The sequence below is a fragment of the Euwallacea similis genome, chromosome 2 (genome assembly GCF_039881205.1).
Source record: "Euwallacea similis isolate ESF13 chromosome 2, ESF131.1, whole genome shotgun sequence".
Taxonomy (NCBI): domain Eukaryota; kingdom Metazoa; phylum Arthropoda; class Insecta; order Coleoptera; family Curculionidae; genus Euwallacea; species Euwallacea similis.
The window spans coordinates 6,789,388-6,804,963 of NC_089610.1; the positions used below are offsets into that span (position 1 = coordinate 6,789,388).

Below are 15,576 nucleotides of genomic sequence, written 5' to 3' on the forward strand. Positions count from 1 at the left end.
TTTGCAGGAGCCAAATGATTGAGAAGCTAAGACATTCTCTAAGATATGATACACCTGCATGAAAAAGTTTAATTAAGCTCAATCTTTGTATAAGCACAACCTTGCACTGATGTGAGTTAAATTGCATCATTTGTTGGTAAAGGTATATTATTTAATAAATGAAAATATGTTTTGAAAATGTGCTCGTAACAGTAGGTAACTTATCAATTATTTAGGATGTACTACAGGATGGACTAAATTGAAAATCTTTAAATGACAATACTGGGATCTACACGATATAATTAGCATAAAACTGTTATTTGTGCCTGAAGCTTAAATTTTCTGATAACTGATTTAATTTCCATGCTCTTTGGAGATTTTGATTGGACACAATTAGTACAAATGTACATATTGTTAAAAATCTGAATTCTGATTTTAACTCTTCTGACTTTGATGAAATTAGCATCAACCACTGGTTACTGTATGCGCATTTAGATGGACACATGCATTATTCAAAGTTTTAAGATAACACAAATGATTTGCAGCTCTAAATAAATGTGCATGGCAGTCCACCTATTCAATTTGTGCGTCCTCTGACATAACAGTTTGCAAAGAAACTCGAGGGAAAGGTAAACCATCATTTCGCTATCTCAAATCTAATTTGTGTCCAAGTAAACAAAATTTCAAGTCTTAAATAAATCAAACACTTCACAGAAAGTTATCCAGTTACACTATAGTCTCTGCTGTTTCAATCTAACTTTCCTTACCTGGTGTGCTTAAACTTTTCGGCAATGTCCGAAACAGTACTCGAAATTACTAACACTCTGATGATAAATTCATTTACGACTTTTGACGACTATCAAGGGAATTGCAGTTCAAAGTTTTTGAATTAAACAGGTTTGTATACAAAAATAGCTTTGCAATTTTAATGAACTGGTGAGTAAATTCAAAACTTAAATCAAAATGAAGATCGAATGACCACAATATACGGACTTTAGCGAACTTTCTAATTTATTTTCTAATTTATTTGGAAAATCTATAAATCTTCGAATAATTGAACGCGATACAGATTTTGCCTATATAAGCCTGGGTTTTACCGCAGGAAAAGCTATTACGTGTACGTTAAAGTTAAAGACCTTTTTATCGCAATCGACAGATACAAATCACTCCTAAGGTAAACCTATGGCCTTAAAATAACCGCCTTTCTAGAATCAAGTATTGAACTTTCCGGTATTTTAATAGACACATTTGGTAAAAGAATTATCCTAGGAGGATTTTGTCATCTACTAACACTGTCTCTTCACATTTTAACAACCTAATAAGTAGTAAGGAATACTGAAAGTTCTTTAAATAACGTAAAAAAGCTCTACAAAGAAGGAGCTTATTGGTGCGTCCCAGACATGAAATCTATTGGGGCTTTTCTCGATTGTGCCATTTTATTCCATAAAAGATGTGCTAAATATTTTATGAACTTTTTGTGGACTTTGTCGACATCAGGATGGGGTATTCACTTAATAGTGGAGGTATATCCCGAGGGACAAATAAACTTGCTGAGCTTAAATTGGTCCGGAGACTTGAGGCTGTATTAGTTTTAAAGCAAGTTTTATTACTTGGTAGGCAATATTTTATGATCTGAAAAGTTTGTTATATGTAATATGTAATTCAAATATAGGAAATTTTGTAAAATAATTAGTTAAGTATTAAATTTTAAATAGTGTTACAGCAATTATAGCTTAGGCGGCTAAACTAGGCATAGGCAAAAAATATGCACACAACACGGAAATACATTTATTTTCTGGAAGGATTAAAAACGGCATATCTAAAGGCAGATTAATGCAGAAAGACTCGAAATTTCTGAATTTGAATCTCCGTAGTAAAATCATAGTGAATGAAAAATGAAGAATCGAAAATGATCTAATTCCTTATTTATTAACTCCGACTACGGGCCTGATCCTTTCAGCCTAAACCCACATCTAAACTTATATATTCCCAAAATATCCCCAAACTAATTCCCCAATATAACCAAACCATCTTCGCATTCTAATTAATATAATTGGCTCATTTGCTTTGAGAACTAATTTGACCCATTTGAGTGTGTGTATGTATACCTGTTACACCAAGCTCCAAGCAAATCCGTTTCGTGTCAGATCATGTTTAGATACGGCCGATTAATAACACCATTAAGGAAACGATATTCCTTAGCACTGGATTTAATCTGGATGAAACCACATTATACGGTGAGGATTCGTTACTGTTAATCCGAAAATGCAATAGTGTGCAGATCTCTGCTTTCAACTGAGTAATTTAACAAAGCCTTAGTACCTGTTCATGCTCCATCTCAGAGACCTATTTACAAGGATAGGCCTCAAAGTCCCGCAATATACATTCAGTGGTTTACCGTCAAAGGGTTTTGATTTAATTTGCAGTACCTTTGAATATATGTATGGAGCTCCCCTCAATTAAACTACTTAATTGCAACGTTTCCTATTGGACGCTAATCATTTGTCTTGTTAGATGTTTCATGGCTAGTAGGAGTCATATTAGAGCAGTTTAAGTTAAATGAACCAGAAATTTAAACGTGCAGTCAGTTAATTGTGTAAGTTATAAGGATACAGATATTTGAGAAAAAATGTAAAAACTTCGAATTCGAAGATTCCCAATGTTTTTCTAATTTTTCGAGTTTTGAATAAAGTTGCATTTTTTAATATGATATTCTCAATATTATATTATTGTATTCTGTGGATAATTCTGACAAATTCCTTTGAAACATGATATATAGCTATATCCAACAATTTTCGAAATAACGACTACTAAACTTCTAGCATTTTTTATATTATGATTATGTGCCTATAATTTTTACAATATATTACATATGACAATTCTTTCAGTGTTAGGATGAGAGTTGGACCCATTGAATGTAAATATAACTTTAACTCAAAAAATTGCACTCTTTATTCATTTGGCTTGTAAATAATTTGTCAGAATTAGGTACCATTATAAAATTAATTTCAACTGAGGGAAATAAATGAACAATTATATTTTCCAATAAAGTAATACAGAAGAAACTTACTAAATGGATATTTCCAATAATGGACTTTGATAACATTGATCATAATAAATTGTTTAATTATTTAGGACTGTCTGGCAAATTACATTTTTCAGGTTTTCGCGAAATTATATTAAAATAGGGAACAAAGGGCTTTTTTTAATAAAAGCCCATCAAAACGAGAAACTTTTAGGCGATATAATAGCGTTTAGAGCTTAGTATGCGTGCCCAAAAAAGTTATCGCCAAAAACAGAGCAATTTAAGGGCCATAAATGTCGGATAATAAATTTTATCTCCGCAGTGTTTTAATGTTTGACATTTCTGCGTATTTTACGACTTTTTTCCCATTGTTTCTACTAAATAATATATTTCCCTAGACTACCTCTATATTCTTATCTGTGATTCTAATTCTATTTTGTCAGTGCAGCGGACATTTTCCCGAAGAATTTTCCGCTATAAATCGCAGATAAAGCTAATTTGTACCAACAACAGTGAAAAACATACAAAGTGGCTTTTCTGCAGTCTTTACTTTTTAGTTGTCGGCGGACTTTTCGAATAATTGCTACTGCTGTCGCTGTGTAATTGAAATGTTTTATCTGATGGTTTTGCTTTCATTATGTTTCTGAATTTTTACTGCTTAAGGGATGTCATGGTTACAGTTATGAGAAATAATTTTAAATGCATTTGAACTTTTTAGAGATTTTTTGTCCTTATTATCATTACCGATATCTCCAATATTTTTACAAATTCTGATATTCTAAACTTCTTCATATCAAAAACGTATTCTGCAAAAATATAGAAAGAAGAGCACTGTTGCTTCTAAACTTTCAACTGTATTAAGGTTTCTGTTTTCAATTTTGTTCTCTATTTGGTTCAGGAACTAGTGGGAACAAAAGCACCGTAAAGAAAAGATAAGGTTTTATACAGTAATACATTTTATAAACAATTAGATAATGATTATTTCGAATGATTTATTCCCGAACAGTGATTTACGAATTATGAGTGCGAATTTTAAATTTATCAATGTCTCCTAAATTATGGCTTTTGCTACTTTGAATTAAAACAATTTACAGGAAGATCAGATGGATAGAAAGTACACATTAACCCCAATAAATTAGCTGTAAAGACGTAAATTCGCGGTTTAGTCAGTCCATAAACAAGTAGCCTGAGCCACGAACCGCACCCTCTTCAAGCTAACCTGTTTGATTTTGCTAAACGGTTGCTGTGGCCCGTATTTGCATTTCCAAGGAAATAAATTTCCCGAAACCGTGAGATCCGAGTTGATTGACTGTTTGCTTAGGAATTCGAGAGTTCTTTTACGAAGCAATTAAATACGAGTTTTGCTTTTCCTCGAAAGACGTAATTTTCAGCACCTTCTTTTCATGCTTATGGCCACTACGAGTATTTGTGAGAAGATGGTCTTTAGGAATTCGGCACCAAATTATAAACTCTGAAAATAATTGAGAACCTTCATTTACAAAGCAACGTCTTTTTTAAGTATATTTTATTAATTTACATTGTGGTATAGAGTCTTCAAAAGGGAATTTTGTATATGGTCTACCATAATGTTTTGCGCTTTCTGTGAGATTGTGAAGAGAAATGAATACTTGTCCTGGGGCAACCGTCGGTAGATTAACAAGTTTCTGTCCATGAGATATGCTAAAGCCCAATGCAGTGGAAAACTTAAAGGAATGTAGAAAACTAATGTCTAATTGAAGTTATGCTCATCCTCATCAGATTTACTCATAATGAAGAGATGATATTCCATATCTAGTTTTCCTTCATGATAGAATTCCTCCTCTTTGTTTTGATCTATTGAATTTTAACTCAACGCTTATGCAGGAACATGCCTAAACATGTGATATAATGATCCCTAAATGGATTTTTACTCGTTACTAGTAGTAAAATTTTATGGTATTGACAAGATACAATCGCCATTAGTAACTAAGTTGAGAAAAAAGATAGGATTTAAGCGCCCTTTTCCTTTGGTCTTCCTTCGATACTCATTTAGAGAGAATGTCTAATGAGTCCCCATCAAATGCGCATTTTCCATTAAACTTTGCTATTAATTTACATTTTACACCGAAAGTTCAAGCATCTTTAATAAATTAAAGGCCAAAATCAATAAGAAGCTTTACCACTTACCGCTGAACTTCTTTTGTCATTTAATTAAAAATTAACGAAGGAAGTCCGCCGGAAACTGGCCCACAAATGTCACTTCAATATCTTACAGCTGAATAAAGCTCCACCTTTGTCGGACAAAGTCTTCAGGACTTTGTAGTTGTTCAACAGGTTTTCCCAAGTAAGTACCTACATTGGACATTCTAAATCAGGGCTTAGGTAAAAGGAGTTTACAAGTACCCACTACAACATTTGATTAGAAGCTCATCTCCAGAAGGCAATCAGTTGCCTGTTAGCTTCAATTTTTCGAACATTTTATCTTATTAAGATAAGTATAGCTTGACATTTGTGAATATCACCGTTCGAGTAGAAAACTCGTGTATCTCTTAAGTATTTTCCAGCTTCAGTGCATTAACTAAACCTTCTGTCTAACCTGATTGATGGATGTTCAGATTTAAGTGAAGTTTTCCAGAAAAACAACCTCCTGAAGTACTTTCGCGGCTGTTGAATATTCATCATACTTTGATAGATATGGACATGATTTAATGCGCATAACCTGTTGCCGTTGTAACGTAATATTTCTATGACATGGAAAGAATTTTCCGCATTCAAAGCAAACTCATGTCTAATTTATAGTCACAAAGCCCCCCCAAATAACTCTCCAGAATTACTTTGGTATCACTTATAAACCCGGTGAGAATAGAGCAATCAGAAGTTAATTTGCAGTAACAGTCTGCAAGGGCTCCAACAATGTCTTCCTTAATTTAACCCCGCTTAGAAACCTGATTAAAAATTAAGGAACAGCGGTGAGCATTCTATCTCGAATACAAATATCCTCTAATATTCGAAAATCTGAGACAGGGTTTGTCTCCATTTCCCCAGGGGAGGATAAATGGATTCTTGTAGGCTTTTGTCTCCCTCTTTCTTTTATTAAGATGGAATATTATATTTCGAAATCCATTTTGATAATTTATTTTAGCCACCAAGACGTAAATGTTTCATTTCAGACCTGACAATGTTGAAGGCTAATAACACGTGTTTCTATCAAAGTGTAGTGTTCAATAAGTTTTCACTTCCAATATTCCCAAAGCGAAACTAAACTGCGATGAAATGGGAGACACGGTTGGACGCAAAGTCAGACCTAAGATGCCTCAATAAAGTTCGGTGTCTAGTTTACTTGTGGATACGGCCAAGAACTTGTCCGATATCATAATTTAAGACTCTCATACATTATAGTTTGGTTTCCAGTTGAGGCATTAAAGGTCCGTATCAAGTTGGGATAGTTTCTCAACCACAATTAACGATCCATTATGAGTTATCTTTTGTTTTGCTACTGATTTCGCATTATATACGATAAGGGCTTTCTACGAAAGTTAAATCTAATAAAACATTTTGTTCCTTCAGAAAAACTCGATAGGTTGGTGTAATGTATTTTCCTCCATTTTTGATATATTAAGGTGAACTTTTGTAGCTACACTATCCTTGAAAATCCACACGATCGACGTAATTTACAATTTTTTGCCTCTGACAGTTTGTCCGTATATCACATATTGAAATCCAAATTTCCTAACTTTGTCTAATCTATAGTTACGGCTACCATGTATAATCTAGGGTCCACCTTTAAGATCTCACACAATCGGTATATGGAAAATTACAAGTTTAATGTACTTTTATTTTGTTGAAAAAACCCTGACATTGTAAAAATATTTTCAATCTGATGACTTCTGGTTACACCGGAAACTGACTCTTACTTAATTTTTTTAAATGGAACATGATAGTTTTTTACTAAAAATAAACATAAGTTTCATAGTGCAACATAGTAGCGATTCTCAACTGTTTTTGATTCATTTTGATTTTTATGACTTTTTCAACACTTGTAGATCTTCACTAAAACAATTATTTATAAAGCCATTTAACATAAATTGATGAAAGGAATTTTAAATTACTGGAAAATTAACTCATTTTTATAGATAAGTAAAGAATTATGAAAAATATTTTTCAAAAAGTATTGGAATTTAGAATTTTTAAATTCAAAAAAGTAATTTTTTTCAAATAGCGTCCTACAATTATTTTTGCACTATTTAATTCGTAGGAAAAAAATTAACCAATACGATATACATACATTACAAGTATTAAAAATTAATAGTCTTTCAGTAAATCGAAAAAAACTCTAAACTACTTCATACTGTATAGGTAATAGATACATCAGCGCACTTTTATACGATCAAGTTTCATAGTGTTTATTTTGATTGCTTTTTTTTAAATCCATAGATGTCAATTGAATAAAATTGTTGACAATTTGTGTTCCTCGTGGAGAAATGGCTTGACTTAGTTTTTTAGTCAAAATTATTTGAATTTAATGCTAATTTACGAAAAATGTCATAGGGTCGTAATGCAAACAGTAAGAACATTTATTGAACACTATCCAGAGCACCCTCGACTATCTGCGAATACAATCAGGCACCTGGTTCAAAATCTGGAATGGCTTGGCACATTCACCAACTCTACAGTCAGAAAAAAAACTTGCTAATGATAACAAAGAAAATAAAGTAACCACTTTAGCATATTTTTGTGCATATCCTTACAATTCCATACACATTTTAAACATTTATTGTAAAATAGTTGTAAACATTTATTGTTAATTATTGTTAAATTAATCCGTTAGAGTAACATAATTTTTTTTTCAATTATGTTTTTGACTAAAACTAAAAAAAAAAACAATCAAAATAAACATTAAGCAACTTCATCGTGTAAAGGTGCGCTCATATATCTATTACCTACGTATTATAGTTTAGAACTTTTCTCGATCTACTCAAAAAGTATTAATTTTTGATACTTGTGATATATATATTATATGTTCATATTTCCTACCAATTGAATTATGCAAAAATAGTTGTAGGGCACTATTTGAAAAAAATTACTTTTTTGAATTTAAAAATTCTAAATTTCAATAATTTTTTTTTTTAATTCTTTTAAATATGTTTCTTAATTCTTTAATTATCCATAAAAATGTGTTAATTCTCCAATACTTTAAAATTTACTTCAACAATGTATGTCAAATAATTTTGTAAATAATTGAATTTTAGGAAAGTTCTACAAGTATCGAAAAAGTCGTAAAAATTAAAATAAAATCAAAAACAGTTGAGAATCGGTATTATGTTGTATTATGAAACTTAAGTTTACTTTCAACAAAAAATCCATCTTCACTAAAAAAACTGCCATGTTCCATTTTAGAAAATTAAGTAAGACTCAGTTTTCGTTGTAACCGGAAGTCGTGAGATTGAAAATATTTTTACTACATCGACTTTTTCCACAAAACAAAAATATAAACTTTAAAAATACATTAAACTTGCAATTTTCCATATACGGATTGTGTCAGCTCCCAAAGACGGACCTTGTGTACATCCTATTGTTATCAATGGCTAATACTTTAATTTCAATGGGGATTAATGTGTTCTATTACAAAGAAAGAATATTTACAGTATTATGTAACAGTATTATTGTATTACCTGTACATATTTTAATGTGTAACTCAAGTCTACCTTAATACTCTCCTAGAATACTATTACTTTAACCCTGATTTAATTCTAGGTGCGTCCCTGTATCAAATAACCCTTGTGTCGTGGGTGGCGTGATTAATTGTCAAAGACAAATCATAGAATACAGAACTCGGCTGCTTGATGGGTCCCCATCCTTACAAGAAATGACGAAGCGATATCGCACCCCAGGGAATTAATGTTGCCTAATTGGCCTAAATCAGAAAGGCGTTTACGGTTATGGATATACTGAAAAGCTCAATATCTAGATTCTCTTCTTACTGAGTGCTGCCAAGGAAAAGTATAAAATACTAGAGTTTGAGGGTTAGTTTCCTTTATAATCGCGTTAAATTACAATCATCAAGAAATCCACACCAAACTTGTTACTTTAAAAACCAACAACGTCAAAGTTTCCGCTGGCTAACACCTGAAAACTTATAAATTGATTAAAGTTTACCAACTTTTCCGTTCGTGAAATTCGTGCTCATGTAAAGAATTAAAAGTTTTTCCTTTGGCCCTGGTTTACCACTGACTGGCGTGTCGTAAGATTTTCGTCTGCGATTTATTGGAAGGGCCAAATTCAGGTAATGATGATATTGAAATTAGTTTCCTATTAAAACCTTCCTGACAACGATCCTACGATTCTTATTAATACTTTATTTCTTATTTTTGGACCCTAACAATGTAACGCTTATCTAATATTAAATCATCTTTACTTTAGTCAACTTAATTAAAAATTTAGAAACTTTGAAAAGCCTTCAGCGCTAATTTTCGGGTTCAAAAGAGGGAGACATAAAGTTATAACATTTTCATCAAGGTAAGGACAATATAATATTACCCGAACAACAAGTAATCCGTCCTTCCACTAAAAATGAACAAATTCCAACATTTGTAATCATGGTTCAAATTCTCAGAACAATTAGACAAAAAAGAGAGCTTCGGATATTCGAGGTTTTAAAACCCCTAACTAACAAGTTCGTTAAAAAGTTTTAATCACCTGCATTTATTAACCAATATTTTATCATTTACATACCGGAGAATATACTCGTCAGGGAAAAATCTAGTTATCAAGACTGGAGTGACGGAGAAAGTTCGAAAGAGCGGAGAATGTGATAAAATATGTATGTGAAAATGGAACGGAGGGGGGCGATCAGGGCGATCAGTAAAAAAAAACCTCAAATAACCGTTGAAATATCAAAGATATGTTTGGAATAAATTTATTTATCATCTATTGTCAATGTTAGATTTACTTTAGTAATAAGCAAAAAAATTGAAATGGCTCGTTTATCTATGTTTAGTCAAAGAACCGAACAAGGTTGGCACAAAATTATTTAATTTTTCTTTAATAGTTCAACATGTGCAGTAAATAATTTATGGTCAGTCTGGCTATCCAGCTTAACCACAAACATTTCCATAGAAATGGATTTTAACCTTGGCTAGATTAGAAATTAATAATTTAATATAGTGATTTAATCTCTACCAAAAAAAAACACTTTTTGACCTGGTCGGCCAGTAGTCATTTCATTTCACTATCTATAATATATTAACGTAGGTTTGGGTAGGATATGTTAATTTTATGGTTCTAAGCAACTGTCAAGGAGTACGTGGAAACTCGACGCAATCACATCAAGATGATCGAATGCTGGGTGTTAAATTTATTGCTTGGTATTTTAAGAACGACTTCCAAGAGAATATTTTTACTAGTGCAGGATGGCGAGAAGCCATCTGAAGCTATTGAAACAATGAACGACATTTTCCATGCAATGAATTAGGTTGGTCGATAAGGATATTGAGTAATCACCAACTATAGGAATGAACAATTTTCTTTCCGACTTGTGGAAATGTTGCATCTGGATTGATCTCAGAACTTAACTCTGCTTGAGACTTCGTTAATATGGGGGAGCTATGTTCTCACGCACCTTGTGGATTGTTAATATTATGCAATCTCCCACAAATCTACCCGTCCAAGATCCAAGCTTGCCGACACCCTTTTGAGGTACTATATAAGTGTTATAGATAAGGTCGGATTTCCACTTACTCCCGGGTCATTCTGATTGAAACCGGGAAGCCCGGTGTCTGCGACACGAAGCTCATTGCACCAGTTCTAAACGGAGCAAAATCGTTGACTAAGTACTTAATTAGCCGATTTTCTCATAAGGTTTCTCTTTTTATAGTTAATTCACTTTAAGGTAGAACAGATTAGAAGGTGACCAATACAATATTTTTCTTACTATTCCTTTCTCTCTGGTCGGGAAGATCTTTTAAATTTCGCCATAGAACAATAGGAAAGCACTAAAATTTCTACTACTTTCTACTTTTCTATATGCATATATAATATGTATGTATATTCCGCTATCGTCCCGTTATCACAGGGATATGAAATAAAGAAATCATTGTTAAGTCGAAATAATGCGTTTTTCAACAGTAATGTCAACAATTCGAAGTATTCGAAAACGGCCTCTCACACATTCAGTGAAATGCTGATATTGGATATTGGGGTCAAGCATTTTATTGAGGGATTGCGAACACTTCCTAACTTAACGATACTTTAGGTCACATCAACGTGATATTCCTTCTGATTCCAACAGACTTGGGAGAGCTTAGTTGTATTGCAATAAGTATAAGAAATAGTCAAACAAACGGGAATGACTGTATTTCAATAAGTATACCCAGTAGATTACCAGAAATTGCGATTTTTGTTCTTGTGTCTTGTGATGTTGTGTCCATAAATTATCGACTTTGAAGGGCAGTTTTCTCAAGTACGATTTCATTGCTTTCCAGTTGAGGGATTGGATTAAATCCAATTGCTAAGATACTTACTATACTTATGATTAGTAACATATTTAGTTCTGGGAACCTTCTGGACTTTTGTTTATATTTATACGACCAGTCAAAAGGCATATGCTTTCTGTCTAACGTTTCTAGCTGAAAGCAATATTTTGCTGGTTAAGATCGGAAAGTTAACATAAAGTTGACAAAACCATTTTCCGTTCCCTGTTATCTTGTTTTTTCGATTCCTCTTTCTGCGAATTTATTAAAATCGGTCCATGGAAATAAATTGTTCTACCTCCAAATACGACATCCATTATTTTCAAATAATTTCCACTTTATTTCGAATATATTATAAAACACTTCAGACTCCACAAGAGATACAAACGGCAAGATAATATTTCAAACTTCTAAGTGAATTCTGGCGCTTTCCCGTGAAAAGATAATAAGTTGGTATGAATGTTAGAGGTACTTTTTAGCCTCCCGGAAACTCCGGACAAATGGTAATTTAACTCCCTTTTCCGGGAAAGTTTCCCATTGAAAGTTGAAAACTTGACTTTTTGTTGGCTTTATTAATATTGAAAAATTTGCTTTGTGAATTTCACGTAAGGGTAATTGAAAATTGAATGTAGGTGCTTTGACTGAAATTTGGATGTTAACTGGAAGATCTTTGCCGGGTAACTTTTGCATTGAAATAGTATGGATCGCTTATGCTGACGTTTTGAGTTGACCTAATAAGATTTTGAGAATCATTCGTTTCCAATTGCTGTATTTTACTTTTACGGTTTAAGTAAAAGATATTCTGAAAGCTCATACCAGGACAGTAATAACTAATACAATTACAAATTTCAATTGAATAAAAATTCACACAACGTTGCATATACGATTACTATTAAAAAATGTTATAAAATGGACGTTTTATACGATCATTAACGGGTTCATCCATTGTTAACTCGCTATTTCGCTCCTAGTTGCGTTGTGATTTGATGTACTAAAAAAAGACAAAATCTATAAATTTATTTTCCTAGTAGAATTATTATGAATGACTCCCAAATTGTTTCCTTATGCCAAAATTTAGTTGGTATAATATTTCTTCCTTAACGTGAAAGACTCTTAATTAAAAAAAAAAACTTTTAAGACAGTTTTCCATAAATTTGAGTTACCGATTTTCAGTAGATTTTTTACGACATAAGTTAAACTGAAAATAAAAATTTCTAAAAGGTGGTTGGTGGTGATTCAAATACGAGAATTTAAATATTTATATTATGAGATATCTTGATAAAAATAAAAATAATAAGAAAATGAGAAGGGCAAGCCCTGATGCGCGTGGTTATCTTGCCCGTAGCTTCGCACAAGCGTTTGTTTTTCAGGTGTTTCAGTTGAACCGCGTCGCTTCGTCAGTCCGTACATGCTGAAAATCGACTTTCAGTTAAACTGACGAATATCTCGGAAAGTTTCTAGAACCGAAATTCGCAAATGCAGTATTAATTCATAAGTCAGCTTAATTATGTTTAATTTCTAAGTTCTTTTAAGACAATTTAAGATACCTTGTGGAATTTTAACAACTATAACTTTGTTTTATATGGATTAGAAAGGGACATTTGATAGAAAATTAAAGTGTGTATTTTATTGACCTTTTCAAAAGTAAGTAGACGTTGACAAGTAATTATTAAAGACTCGTGGAAATCAACGTTCAATTTTTAATTGATTACATAGAGGAAATTTACTTTTGCGTGGACACATAATTTGGGTGGATATGATGGTCGTTTCTTCGTAAGATACGGACACCCAATTTAGCAGCTTCATTGAAATATTTGCGACATTAAATGTTAAAATACTAATTGTAAACTTCAAAATTATTTAAATACAAATGATCATTCAAAAAACGCCAAGAAGGCCTTCAAATGCCAAAAACATGTCCCGCATAAATGTATCTGTTATCCATTGTTAGTCAGATGCGTTAAATTGAAAGTACTGCTTTTGACATGCCCATATAACATCCTAACAAATTTCTTATATTTAACTAATTGAAAGGTGGGTAATTTTAATGCTTGTTTTAAAGAAACTTGTCATTAGATCCATTAAATTCATAAAAACTATTGACAACTGTAGAACCTACTTGGTTACAAAGAAAATATAATGTTTTCAATGGTGGAAAAAAAATAAAAACTCATTAATAACATAACCTGAAATTATGCACGCATGTGCCTGCTTTGTACACTCATACGTTAATTGAAGAATGATTATATTGCATCTTTCAAGTTAAAAATATCCAAAGAAGTAGATTGCGATGTTCTTGCAGCACTGGCTCAGACGTTTAGGCACCTTTCGATCATGTATTAAATAGTACGATATTTTTAAAAATATTGAATGTCATTGTTCGATGGCAGTTAAATTTTGTTTAATTTTGAAAAGTTTATCTAAAATTGCATTTGGCCTGATTCTAAACTCTTGTTGATGTGTATGTGATAAGGTTTGAACTATTTCTTTTATAACTTAAATAAAGTTAAACTTAAGCAGATGTTGGGTAGTAACAGTGCAATTTAAGCTTTTCGAAAAAAAAAACGTTTCAGTCTCAGAGAGATTTTTATTTGACAAAGTTATTACTATCTTTTCAATTATATTGTTATTATTATACTTTAAGGATGAATTTATTGTACCTGTGGAATTGTATTCGTCCTCTAAAATTCCACCTATTTTTTAATTTGTGTAAAGTTTTTTTCAATTCCAAGACTCTTGAAATAATCTCTAAATTTACATAATATAATATTAAACTACTTTCCGAGTGTAGTGGTTACTATGATATGTTTTCTTATTTATTAGGTTATTCGCAAAAGAAAATAATGGAGAGGAATGGGCAAAAAATGAACAACCTGTCTGAATCATACACATTATGCTTACAACAAAATTATATTTAATAGTACGAAAAATATATTTTGCACCCTACTTCTTTTGTCACCTAATTTTGATTTACCTTCAAAATATCATAGAAAGAGAAAGAATTCTATCACCTTTCGAAGTGCCTCTTCATCTGAAGTTTCAAATTAAAAAAGAAAAAGCCAATTATCTCCATAAATCATTATCCAAGTGCACAAAACAACACACTTCCGATACATTGACACCTCCAATCCTTCCGAATTAATTTTAACCCGCCAATATTCTCCCTTTTTTGGTATCAAATGTAAATTAGCATCCATCAATTTTGACCCTGCCGACACGTCACATTATAGTTAATTTTTCCGACATCCCCTTAGTAATCCATGCCATGAAAGCTTCTAAAATATCACCAAACATTTCACGAGTTTGTCCCTGCCGATTATCCGGATTAAACATTTTTTCTACATCAAAACTTTTCTTCCCTTAATATTAGGAAAAGGTGTAGCCCGAAGGGATTAGACCGGTAAGCAATATAAATGGAGGTGTTACAGTAATGGTCGTGGAGTGAGTTGCACGTTAGGGGACAATCGGAATAACTTATTGAGCTGAACTCAGAAGGCACTTCTTTGGAATTTATACATTTGGAAAAGACTTGACATGGAGGCTTGGTAGTCTATGAACCATTTCCCATCTCAATGGAATTATTTATAAGCAGCAGAAGGATTTTCTCACATTATATGTAATAGTTATTGACCAGGGAAACATTTAATAATTAAAACTGGTAATTTAAAATTCATCTTTTGTTAGTGGACTTTCTACTAAAGCTTCGAAGTAAATCTCATTAACTCTTCATTGCTAGTCAGCTACTTTGGCCTGATATCACCTTGAAGTTTTAATTGAATCTCGAAGTAGTTTTACTTTGAAGAGAACAACTGAACAGTAATTAAATTTAATGAAATGGCATTGCAAATGTGAATGCAATGTTCACCGTCAACAATGGTAGAACTTGATGTTTATTACAGGGTCAGGGGAAATGGAAAGCACCTCACACTGAAATCAAATATGGGTTTTGGGCACTTCGTCTCAGGATTTTATGTGTATTCTATACTCTCTTCTAAAGTTTATTTTTGTAAGAAAATAGTACATTAATTTTATTATGTTACATCAAATAAACGTAAAATTTTTCATAGTGGGTCGATAGATGCACAACAGAAATTCGCAAGGAAAATCGCAAAACATTTAACTAAT

At 32.2% G+C, this 15,576-nt stretch overlaps 1 protein-coding gene across 1 annotated transcript in view; it reads left to right on the plus strand.

The window, feature by feature from the left end:
- Positions 1-12,842: 12,842 nt before the first annotated feature.
- Positions 12,843-15,576, plus strand: part of LOC136418017 (potassium channel subfamily K member 18-like) — a 63,137-nt gene continuing 60,403 nt past the window's right edge. Inside the window, exon 1 of the mRNA XM_066403921.1 lies at positions 12,843-13,095. The gene's annotated coding sequence lies outside the window, so the exon portion shown is untranslated. The remainder of the gene's footprint in view (positions 13,096-15,576) is intronic.